We start from the raw sequence: 13,623 nt of genomic DNA on the forward strand, positions 1-13,623 counted from the left end.
GTAATAAAATGCATTGCTTTTGTCATTTCAATAGATGGCACATCACAATTCTAGTGTACAAATCCAATACCAACTGGCATATAGCAGAGACATATGCATTGCATTTTTCTTTCCAACAGATGGCGGGTCACTTTTTAGTAATAAAATGCATTGCATTTGCCATTCTAACAGATGTCACAGCACAAAAAGAAAGTAGTGGTGCATGTTATCACTGTGTGGTGCACCATCTGTTGGAATGACAAATGCAATGCATTTTCTTACTACATGCATTAAAAATGCATTCCAACAGATGGTGCACTGCAAGTGTTAATGCTAAGGTCTGTGTCAATTAGATTTCAACCCATCTTAGACCAATGGCACAGCTAGTTAGTTTAATCCTAAAATGCCTGCCAATTTTTTTTAATTTATATTTTGTGATGTTTATATTTTACTACAAATACAGACATATAAACAGAACTAATTATATTGGTGTTGATAGTGCATTTGTATGAGTTTACAGTTTGCATCAATCAGTCAAAGGCCTGAAACACACCAAGAAAGTTTCTCATTTTTGATAGAAATGTATCATTTTTTTTATCAAGATACCATTACAGTGAATTTATAATCGAGCCAAAGACATTTCTAGTGTTTCTCTGTTACTGTGCAATGAGCTCCAGCTGGTATGTTTGTGCTTTGTGTCCATTTGTTCGTCCCTGGATTGGATTCTCTTGAAGCTTTTTAAATATGCACAGCACACACCGCCTTAGAGGAGGAGTCCCTGCGATGTTTGTCTGTCAGCGGCCACCGTAGGGTTGTATTTTTAATTTTGTACATCATCGCAAAGCACCTATGGTAACCGGCGGGCAGAGGAAAGGACAGCGCGCTTGTTGCTCCCGGTGGATTAACATGGCAAAGGAACGAGCGAAGGTGCAGAGGACCTGCCGTGGCTAAATGCAGCAATGCATACGATGAAAGTTTTGTGTTCGGGGGAACTCAGAGGACCTTTAGGTCAAGTGCAATATTAAAACGGGCGCAGTTCTGAGCTGCGGTGGACGAGAACTGGTGAGCCGTGACAATCGCTAACGTTGGGGATCCTGGCGATTGTGATCGTAAAATGACAGAATAATTTCTTCTAAAGACCCCGTCATAATATGTGGCGAATTACTTGTCCTTCATATAAGTGTAACCTTGCCTGAGTCAACTGGACTAGACTGGAGTCCAATATAAGGGGACACTAGCGTTGTATTCACACTCCTTCAGAATCTGCTAGAGAGAACCCCCCCCCCCCCTCAATTAAAACCCCCTCTTTCCTGTTCCCGCCGAAAACCATATCCGGACTCGCTTTTTTCTCATTGAAAGGAACATGCGTGATAATTCACACACACTGTTACATCAATTAATCTTACACAAGGACAGAACCTGCACCGAGAGCTTCGGACTCACGTGCGATATGCTGCACCTGTAATGGTGATGTAACGTCCATGTCTGTCTGTCTCCCCACACTCTTCTCTTAAATGTCATTACTGTCACTCTTGGCGGGGTGTTCGAGGGACGGTGGTGTAGCTTAAAGGGACACTTTTCAAGAGCAACGGGATTTAAACAATTTAACAGAAACTGTTGCAACAGCTTGGAGCAGCTGAATTTTAAATTTGTTATTCACGTGTGGCTGCACCGCCCCGTTTTCAGCAACCATTCCTTCAATGTTCTAATGGTCAACCCCTGCCTTCACTACTCATGTGTTATTTATTAGAGAAACCTTTTTAACTGCATTAGCACCGCTGCCACCTGGCATTCTGTTCACTTGGATCACTTCAAGGCACTGGCATACCTAAAGTTCAGTTTTGGGTTCAAAGATGGCTTTCTGAAGAAGCCTGTCAGTTCAGTCCAAGAAACGGAAGATTTCATACAAAGGCTTCCATTACTGTCTTGAGAGAGGACGGCAAGCTGCATCTGGGCAGGACAGAAAGAGAAGGTCCAGATGGACAACTACATGAGAGGAGAAGGACATTTGCGTGTGTAGTGAGAGAATCAAACACCATACATGTCCTCAGTTGGCTTCTTCATTAAATACACACCAAGGCTACACTCGGATCTCAACCCGGGTTGTTGCGCACCCTCTAGTGGTGAAGCGCAAGAAGTTTGTGGCAAAAGAGAAGGAGACCGGAGAATGTGAAGAACTGTGGGAATGTCTAACCGAAATAAGATCAAACAACGACCTAGTAATGAATAGAATGGCTTTCAGGTAGAGAGAGAGCGAGAGGTTGGCAGCAAATGTCCATTGCCGCACTTTGCCTCATTCACCACACGGTGAACCACCTGGATTGAGAGCCGAGTGCAGCCGTGCCACGGGTGACACCTCAGCACCACACTGAACAGTGTGATGTTTTTGTTTTTTTTTTACAGTGGCTGGAGTGCCAGTCTTGCCACCAAACCCCAGGTTTTCCCTGCAACTTGGAGGACCTGCTTGTAGGGCTGACTGCAGATTAACGTCATAGCCAGGATGGAGCAATTGCAGGTTAAGGGCCTTTCTGTCACTTCTGGCATTCATGGGATTCGAACCGACAACCTTCCGATTGTTGGCGTAGATCCCAAGCCTCAGAAGAATGAAAACAAATAAGAGAGTCAAACGAAAGGTGAGATGTTTAGTAACAAAAGAAAATGAATGCAGATTGAAGGAATTTTGCAGATGGTAAAAGACAACATCTTCAAGGAAAAGATGGAGGGAAACATAGCACGAAGACATGCTGAAGTTAAGACTCCCAAGAGGCTCCTGTTTTAATGTCCTTTTCTTACATTGAAAATTAGTGGGTCTTTTTAGAAAACTCGGTAACCCCCTAAATGAACTAATAATTAAAAATATGTTTAAAAAAAGAAACCGAAAGAAAACAAAATCTAACTTCAAAAGTAAAGGAATAACATTTTAAAAAGCCTTAACAGTGCCAGGTGGTGCTGCACCATTGATGCCCCACGCAGGGGCGGCCCTGTGCAGAGAAAGAAGCAGTGGCCCCTTCGCCCGCCAATGTCAATACGGTATGTTATGCACGGAGGATGGCCACGTCCGTTACGGACACTGCATAGCCGCCTCGTGCTCATGACACGCTTCTATATGCGCATGTCCGTCACTTGAAAACCAAGTGGCGGCTCATGATATTCTCATTACGGCAGAACGTTATAATCTTCTATACTAGGGGGCTCTGCCCCCTGCTCGCCTCGCTCGCCAACCCCTGGTCTTGGGTAACCCGAAATAGATTTGAAAGAGATTATTTATCTCCGTCAGTTGTGGTCTTTCGTTTTGAACCTGTGCCTGCTTTGCTTCCGCAGTTTCAGACGCGCGTTGTAGGCGCCTGCGTTCATTGATCTTATCCAGGTGGGCTCGTGTTTGTATCGTTGAGCTGTATTGTGTTTGAATTTGGTGTAAAGCATTCAGCGGTTTGTACAATCCCAAGCAGCACATTATTCCTAACTTCACTCCGCAGTAGTGCCACTCACAATATGGCGGTGACGCCTGCGCCTTTCGTACTAACTTTGTGGACCTGTGGGGCCTCCGTAGCCTCTCACGTTTGATTCTGGGGTGCAGCGCAGAATCCTCTTTTTTGTGTTGTTGTGTCGTTAGTCGTTAGCTATGGGCGCGTTGTTGCTTCATTTCTCATTCACGTTAGTTGAGCTCTTTCGTTCTTGGGCCGTGACTCCTTCGTTCGCGGTGGATACGTCGCTTGCGGTTTATGAGACGCGCGCCTGCGCAGTACGTCTCATGGTCCCATCGCCGTGTTCCTGCGTCCACATGCGGTTTAATATGGATTACTAAACCACAGTTTTAATTTATGCACGGACGCATCGAAACGCATGCGCACTGCGCCGCGTCGCCCCAGAGTCAAACGCAGCGGATTCCCAGAGTCAGTAGTATGTATGTGCCAGCAGTCTGTGTGGCATGTTTGAATCACATAACGGACTTTACCATGCCTACGACCTGTGAACTAAACCTGAGGTAAAGCGTGCATGCCAGGTTCTACAGCCGCCCGGACGCGACCACCCACACCACCGCATATACGACGACACAGCCATAAAAAAACTAAAACGAGACTGCATGAAGAAAGACAATAACAGAAGCGCGTTGAAATGAACTGTCCCAGGACGCACCCATCCTCCATGATATTTAATCACGCAGCGGCTTCCCACCGAGGAGCATACGTACTTGCCGTGGCGCACGCTCCAGAGTCAAACGAAGCGGCTTCCCAGAGTCAGTAGGTGGCACCCACACAACACAACCTGTACACTACACTTGCTCTAATCCACTGTGCCAGTAATATATGATATGTCATACATCCAAATATCAGACGGAACAGAAACTGATTGCCATTCTTGGATTTACGATTCTCTAGAGAATCGCGGGCTTACTTGTACTACTATAATAATGAGCTTACTGCTTCGACTCGAGCGACATTAGTAAATACAGCATACTAATTAACAAGAAACACAATGTTTTTTGGCCACATTGCCGTCAGCTGTGTCGTTATTTTCTCTTTCTGTTTTATATTCAATATTTATTGGCTTGGCAGCCCTGTGCAGGTGCACAATTTGCAGATACCTGAAGCCGCCCCTGCCCACGGCATGATATGGCATTCATCTTGAAAGGTTCATGCGGTGTGCTGTGTAGGTGAGGCCGCTGACAGTTTGGCTCCGCCTTGTGGTTTAACTGCTGAATTGCAGCTGTAACTCCTCTGTAATTCGTGGCGTCACTCCAAGTCACTTGACCGCTGAGAGGTGTAGAGTGTCTTTATTGTCACGAGAAGGTCTTAGTTACATTTCCTACAACATGCCACCACTCCCCAGATACCACCATTAATGAATATACTCACATTGCAGAATTGAGAATGACTAACAATAAAGTGCTTTGAAATGGTCTTCATTAGTGGAAGACGCTATATAAAACAATTCATAAGTAATTTAAAAAATAGTTTTAGTTTAACCAGTAGAGCTTTGGTGACAGCCTTTAGTCATGTAGTGCGCCCCCTAGTGGCTATGGATCAATTGTCGTGTGATCCTCCTACGTCACCCCCATGGATGTGCCCAGTGGCCCTGCATCTTTCATTTGTCCATCTGAAGGCACCATGGAAAAGAAATCTTCAGCATTTGATGGTTTGGCTCCCTCTAGTGCCTGAGGTGTTGAATTGCAACTAAAAAGCGCAAGTTGCTCGATCTGCTTGTGCTCCCATTGTAGGACTAATCATATTAAAGAATTATTATTATTATTTTTATTAAGGACATTATTTCAGTGCCAGCTTCTTAGGCAGAGCTTGATGACAACAATTAGATGGACGTTGTGTCCCCTAGTGGTTTATGCAGTATTGATAAATCCCTTAACCTGACAGTGCCTAGCCTGTCTTCATCGTATTCTGTTAGGTGGCAATCTTCATGGAATGTCACCTTTAATCCATTGTGTGACCTCCCAAATTAGTTGCTTCAACTGCTGAGGTTTCCATCAAAGTAATAAAGAAAAAATCTGAAAGGACCACTCGCTGTAAAGGCTCGGCCCTGACGTAAGGCACTATATAAATAACAGATCGATTTAAAAAGACAAACACTCAAGTGCCAGTTTCTCCAGCGGATCCATGGTGCTAGTTATTAGACAGGCAGTGCGCCCCCTTAGTGTTTAAGCACAAAACACTTTGCTCAATAGTCCTGTTATGCAATGGGCTGTTCAATGGCATGGTCATCACTATCAAAAGGCACTATATATATTATACATAAGGACCTGACGTTAAGAATTTAGTCATAGACTTCTGCTACATTAAGTGCATTAAACTGTCAATGGTTTGTCTCCCTCCTGGTGTCGGATAGCCTTGAACTGTCACTGAGATGGTCACTTTAATTCACTGGGAAACCCCAAGTAAGCTGCTCCACCTGCTGGTACCCCAGAGATGGCGTTCCTTTTTAAGAGGTACCACATAATTAACAAAAATAAAGTCCTGTCAGTGGGCTGCATGGTGACCTCCCAGACCCTGTGTTCATTTCTCACCTGCAGAGGGGGTTCCTATGGAGTTTGCATGTTCTCCCTTTGCCTGGATGGGTCTTCCTTCTACCTTCCAAAATCAGGACTCCTACGTGGCCTAAATATGAGGAGATGTCCGGGTGCCACCCGGGTTGGCAGCACGACCCTGAATTAGATTACACAGATGTGAGAAGCTCATGTTAGGTTCCTTTCAGTTCTTTTTGCTTTTACAGAGCCTTGGTGGCATCTATTAGATGGGCAGTGTGCCCCCTAGTGGTTAAGCACAAGCCTTGACCTGACTGGGTCGACACAAATTACACGTGTTGGCTGTCACTATGGAGAGGTGCCATGCTGGGTAAAATGCATGAGGCAGCTGTTTGGCTCCCCCCAGTGCCAGAAGCTTTGAACTGCAACTGGTAAATTCACCCTTCACTCCCGGTGTGAACCCAAGCAAGTTTCTTACCTTTATAGAAATATGGAAGCAGATGTAAAATAAAGTTCTTTAAAATGAAGTCCAGTGTGGTAAGGCGCTATATCGCGTGAACAGTAGGCAGTTCATTCTCCCTCATAGAAAGGCATAAGCGGTAGGGTGCCCATACTGTGGATTCCCTGCCAGGTGATTTGATTCACCCACCCAAGTCTGCCATTGGTGTCATTTATCAATTGTTAAAACTCGGCAGCCAGGCTGAGCATAAGGAGGCCTTTGAGTTGATGTCATGTAATCTCACATGTGCCCTTCAAATGACACAAACACACTTGACAGCACCTGAAAGAATTCTCTTGGCACCCACACCGCACCCCCCAAGAATAGGTGGCTGACTCCATTTGGCCTCTGACTCCAGTTAAATAACCCGCATGACTCCTTCAGCGAGGGCGGCGGCCCTCCATCTAATCCTCTCAGCGCCATGGCCCGGGGAGCTTTGGAACAATTTAGAGAAACCTAATATGGCAGCTGATGCCAAATGGAGTCGGCACTTATGGGGGGGGGGGGGGGGTGCGCTGGATACTTCCAGGTACTCTCGAGAATTTAAGGTGTTATTATTGACTCTGACCTCAACTTCAGATCACGTATTAATAAAATTACCAAGACTGCGTTCATCCATCCAAGGAACACTGCAAGGGTGCGATCTCTTATAACATTTAAAAGTGACGAAAAATGAATACGTGTTTGTATTTAGCCAACTGGATTACTGCAGTGCTCTCCTATCAGGACCACCCAAAAAGGACGTAAATCAGCTACAGCTCAACCAGAATGCAGCAGCAAGAATTTTAACCAAAAGGAAAAAATATGAGCATGTATGTCCAGAACTAACACCTTTACATTGGCTGCCAGCGTCCTTTGAAATCGATTTAACTGGTACATAAGGCGCTATATAATCTCACCCCTCTAACATCTCAGAAGGCCTGTTTCCTTATGTAGTGAGTCGCAGTCTTGGATCTGCACATTCCTGTTTGCTTGTTATTCCAGGATCTAAGCATAAAGGAACTGGTGAGGCAGCGTTCTGTTCTTATGCGCCTAAAATTTGGAATAATTTACCAATCGAAATACGGCAGGCTATCAAAAAATCTCTAATCTGGCTTTCCAGTAATTGAAACATAAAATGGCGATCTGATTGTAAGTTTAGCTCATTGATGTGTTAGTAAGTACCCGGCAGTCATCCATTGCTCTTTTATGTTTTTGTGTGGTGGCGCGATGTGCCACATACGAATGCTCAAAGCGCTCCAATCTGCACTCACCTGGGGTACTGGAGGAAATGAGGAGGACGACTGTGCCAACTGTACCACTTGTGCTGCCCAGTGGTGTTGGGGTGGGTTGACCAGGAATCGAAAATTTCATCAACATCCTAAACCGCTGTGGGCTGTTTCATTTGCTTTTGTATCTTTTCAATAAGTTTAATAACAACAAACTGTCTCTACATGATGCATTGCCACGTACACATGGCCAAGTCCATCCATTTTCCAACCCGCTGAACCCGAACACAGGGTCACGGGGGTCTGCTGGAGCCAATCCTGGGCAGGGTGCCAACCCACCGCAGGACACACACAAACACACCCACACACCAAGCACACATTTGGGCCAATTTAGAATCGCCAATCCACCTAACCTGCATGTCTTTGGAAGGAAACCGGAGCGCCCGGAGGAAACCCACGCAGACACGGGGAGAACATGCAAACTCCACACAGGGAGGACCCGGGAAGCGAACCCGGGTCCCCAGGTCTTACAACTGTGAGGCAGCAGCGCTACCCACTGCGCCACCATGCCACCCCATGGCCAAGTCAAATGCAGATATGTACTGTATACTGGTAGTCCCCAGGTTACGGACATCCGAGCTACGACATACGAATGGGGCCACAGCTGCGACGCATGCGCCTCAGTAACTGCCGCTCCGTCATCCTTGGCCTGCGGTGGCTGGAGGGGGGCGATTTCGCTGCTCACCCAGTGTAGTGTCCCTCCTGTGGCTCCCGGTGGCAAGCGGTTTCACTGCCCGCCCACCACACACGGCTGCCCCGTTCCTTCTAGGTGCGCGGCTGATAATGCTGCAAGCGGTGATCCGGTTGTGGCTGAACGGGGCAGCGGGGGGGTAGCATTGTAGTGTGCCTCGGATGGCTGCGTGTTGAATGGTGCAGGCAGCATACTGTAGTGGAGGTGACTGTGAGGTGGGCTGGTGATGAACCCCCCCTCGCTGCCCCCATTCATTCTCAATAGCAAGCCCACTTGTACTGTTACACACATAGTAGGAAGTTGTCTCTTGTCAGTACAGGGTGGTCCAGATCTAATTCTGCAGATCCAGATCGTCTGGATGACTTGAGACGATTCCAGTTCGGCGTGAAGACGATTCTTCATGTCGTCGGTTCGCACACTTCTCGATGGTCCGGGACTTTTCGGGTGATTTTCTATGTAATAAACTGAATAAGTTATAGCGTAATGAAAATTGCATAATTAGATCTGGACCACCCTATACATCAGACGGGTGCCTTCCTGCTGTGATAGCGTGTACAGTGCTGTGCAGAAGAGCTCATCTTAACCTTTTGTCTTCACCCTTCAATAATGTCTCTGAAACACAAATCTGATGCAAGTGCTGGTGATACAGTAAAGAAGAGAAAAACCATCACCATGGAAAATAAAGTAGAAATAATATAAAGGTCAGAGAGAGGTGACACTCCATCATTCATTGGCAAAGCACTTGGTTACAGTCGGTGAACAATAACATTTATTAAATTTATGTACCTGTTCTGACTTAAGTACAAACCTACAGTCCCTATCTCGTACGTAACCCAGGGACTGTCTGTATATATTTATTTACAGCTAATCGTGCCCATCGCTCAGACATAAATTACGTGATAACTTTACGATATGTCCTTCTTTCTACAGTAATTTGTGTGGTGTAAGACCACACGGTGTTAACGGTTGTAGATATTCTTCATGATATTGTAAGTTGATCTTTTCATCTTCCGCACCATCACCACCGACTGTTTCAGCGTAGTCTATTGACACGCATTTGACCAATGTGCCGTGTGACGATCGACAATTTCACTTCATCGTTTCTTGCCACCATATTTAGATGAATGGGTGATTCTAAACCGGATCTTAATAATTGTGTGTGTGTTCATAAGTAAGCCCTTTAATGGATTGTTGTCTGTTTAGGTTAAGCGCCGGAATGCACCCGATGACTGTGATCTTGTTTGTAAATAGCTGTAAGTATGACGTGACTTGAAAGAATCTCATGGCAAAAGTCTCCGTCTCGCAGGACTTGCTTCCAAAAAGTCTCTTCAAGAAGTCATGTCTCGTCGCAGGAGTTTTTAATTCTAATAGAGAGCTGTATATTGTAAATTAGATCTGGTTGTTCTCTTGCCATCTTCATGTATAAAGTTTTAATTAGAAAACAATATGAGCCTGCTTCTGATAAGAGTGAAGGTTTGTTTAAATGTTGTTTCACTGTGCCCAGGTTGGTTTTCTATTTAGTACACTTACATCTGTTAGAAGTTGCTGTCATATTAATTACCGTATATACTCAGTTATGTCGGGTCTTGAAACCCCAAAAATCGATCATAGAATCAGACCCCGACTTATACAGTGGTGTGAAAAACTATTTGCCCCCTTCCTGATTTCTTATTCTTTTGCATGTTTGTCACACAAAATGTTTCTGATCATCAAACACATTTAACCATTAGTCAAATATAACACAAGTAAACACAAAATGCAGTTTTTAAATGATGGTTTTTATTATTTAGGGAGAAAAAAAATCCAAACCTACATGGCCCTGTGTGAAAAAGTAATTGCCCCCCTTGTTAAAAAATAACCTAACTGTGGTGTATCACACCTGAGTCAATTTCCGTAGCCACCCCCAGGCCTGATTACTGCCACACCTGTTTCAATCAAGAAATCACTTAAATAGGAGCTGCCTGACACAGAGAAGTAGACCAAAAGCACCTCAAAAGCTAGACATCATGCCAAGATCCAAAGAAATTCAGGAACAAATGAGAACAGAAGTAATTGAGATCTATCAGTCTGGTAAAGGTTATAAAGCCATTTCTAAAGCTTTGGGACTCCAGCGAACCACAGTGAGAGCCATTATCCACAAATGGCAAAAACATGGAACAGTGGTGAACCTTCCCAGGAGTGGCCGGCCGACCAAAATTACCCCAAGAGCGCAGAGACGACTCATCCGAGAGGTCACAAAAGACCCCAGGACAATGTCTAAAGAACTGCAGGCCTCACTTGCCTAAATTAAGGTCAGTGTTCACGACTCCGCCATAAGAAAGAGACTGGGCAAAAACGGCCTGCATGGCAGATTTCCAAGACACAAACCACTGTTAAGCAAAAAGAACATTAGGGCTTGTCTCAATTTTGCTAAGAAACATCTCAATGATTGCCAAGACTTTTGGGAAAATACCTTGTGGACTGGTGAGACAAAAGTTGAACTTTTTGGAAGGCAAATGTCCCGTTACATCTGGCGTAAAAGGAACACAGCATTTCAGAAAAAGAACATCATACCAACAGTAAAATATGGTGGTGGTAGTGTGATGGTCTGGGGTTGTTTTGCTGCTTCAGGACCTGGAAGGCTTGCTGTGATAGATGGAACCATGAATTCTACTGTCTACCAAAAAATCCTGAAGGAGAATGTCCGGCCATCTGTTCGTCAACTCAAGCTGAAGCGATCTTGGGTGCTGCAACAGGACAATGACCCAAAACACACCAGCAAATCCACCTCTGAATGGCTGAAGAAAAACAAAATGAAGACTTTGGAGTGGCCTAGTCAAAGTCCTGACCTGAATCCAATTGAGATGCTATGGCATGACCTTAAAAAGGCGGCTCATGCTAGAAAACCCTCAAATAAAGCTGAATTACAACAATTTTGCAAAGATGAGTGGGCCAAAATTCCTCCAGAGCACTGTAAAAGACTCATTGCAAGTTATCGCAAACGCTTGATTGCAGTTATTGCTGCTAAGGGTGGCCCAACCAGTTATTAGGTTCAGGGGGCAATTACTTTTTCACACAGGGCCATGTAGGTTTGGATTTTTTTTTCTCCCTACATAATAAAAACCACCATTTACAAACTGCATTTTGTGTTTACTTGTGTTATATTTGACTAATGGTTAAATGTGTTTGATGATCAGAAACATTTTGTGTGACAAACATGCAAAAGAATAAGAAATCAGGAAGGGGGCAAATAGTTTTTCACACCACTGTACATCCGTTCAAATATACAATACGATACATTTTCTTGCCTCCTCTAATCTCGCACCAGTTTCTCAGACACATCGAATTTTGTTGCAGCAGTGCAGTTACCAATTTCTTTCACCACTTCAACGACTTTTAATCTGAAACCAGCTTCATATTTTCTTCTGATCGAAAGCTCCATCGTAGATACGGGATGCTCTTACGATAAAGGTGTATGAGGGTGTGACATACAAAAAACACAAAACAGTGCAGACGTCACTTCAGAATAGTTCGGGTATCACTGTGTGGTCACGTAGGCACAGCACATAGAAATAAAGGCCGTGTGCTCCGTGGTGACTCTCTCAGGTGGGTGTTAGCATATCGTAATCTCTTGGACCAACAGCGTGAGTTTTCTACATTCGACTTATACAACCGACATTATAAAATACTGAAAATTATGCTGTAAAAGCAAGGCCCAACTTATACGCGGGAGAACTTAAACGCGAGTATATTCAGTAATGATAACTTTGGTATGTCTTTATGATTTATTTGTGGAAAGCACCTTGAGTTGCATGTAAATGTATGATAAGATGCGATATAAATAAAGTTATTATTATTATTATGCAACACTCAGGGAGGTGCTGACTGACTCATTTAGGGCTCGTTTATACTTCACGCTCAGAACGCGTACGCGCACGCATCATGGCTGCCACGCATTCATTTGACATGTCCTCTGATCAGGTCCTCAGAAATTAACACGACGCGTGCGCGAGTTGCAGTACCAGCAACAAGTCAGGGGGGCGCAGTGTTCTAAAAGTTGGAATGTGACATCAGAGTCTCTGTTTATATCTACTTGTGACAGAAAGTCACTCTAAGGATCCTACGAGATCGGTGTGCGCGCTTCGATGCTTGATGAATGGTTCGATGTGGTGAAGCAAAATGCCGACACACAGATGTATTCGTGGTGCTTTTATATTCAGGCCTCGCATATCGTAATACACGATACATTTTAAAAGTCTCACATACCGTCTTCTGTGCCGTCTTTTTTTTCTGGGGCTTCCTCCTGACCTGAGAGCTGCAATGACCACACAGAACACATTACATTTAAGATATTCCAGCTCTCTGCACATTTAGAATCTTTAGATTTATACTTGAAATCACTTTCATGATGAAATGCACTAAAGTATGTATATTACATTTTAGAGATAAATCGTTAATTTCGTTTAAATAATGAATATTGTTAATAATTTCACATATGGGGTGGCACAGTGGCGGAGCAGTAGCACTGCTGTCTCACAGTAAGGAGTCACGTCGCTGGTATTCCCTGCCTGGTGTTCATGTTTTCCTGCTGGGTTTCCTCAGTGTGCTCCGCTTTCCTTCCAAAGATATGCAGATTTGGTGACACTAAAATGACGCCAGTGTATGTGTGTGTGTGCTTGTATTCACCTGGCGATGAGCTGATGCCCAGTCCAGGGATTGTTTCTGCCTCGTACCCAATGCTTGCTGGAATGGACAAATCCCTGGATTGATGGATTTATTTAATCATTAAACATCCTTTTCAGAGATATTGCGGTAAGGTGTCATCAGAATTTAATGGGTGTTCCAGACAATTCACAACACAGCAAAGCCGAACCTGTTCTCACCGTGATGATATCCCACACTGCCACTCTTCCGGATTTACGTAAAGTATGCACACAAGTATAAACACTACAACACTTGCATAGCAGGAGCGTACCCTGGAGCTTGCATCGCGTCACGTGAAGTATAAACTCGGCCACAGAGTGCTAATGGCGCTGTACCCACTCTTACTCCATGTCATGGGCATGAATTGGCACCGATTTCCTCTCCAGAGAAGGTGGTTCAGTCAGTCAGTACACCAGTCTATATTCGTATATAGCGCCCTTCAGAGGCAAAGTTTAAAAACTAAAATACAAGGCAGCTCAGTGCGGCCTCACTGGCACAGGTTCAAATTCTGGCCTCTGGGTTCTGCCAA

This window comes from Erpetoichthys calabaricus, chromosome 3 (genome assembly GCF_900747795.2).
Source record: "Erpetoichthys calabaricus chromosome 3, fErpCal1.3, whole genome shotgun sequence".
Taxonomy (NCBI): domain Eukaryota; kingdom Metazoa; phylum Chordata; class Cladistia; order Polypteriformes; family Polypteridae; genus Erpetoichthys; species Erpetoichthys calabaricus.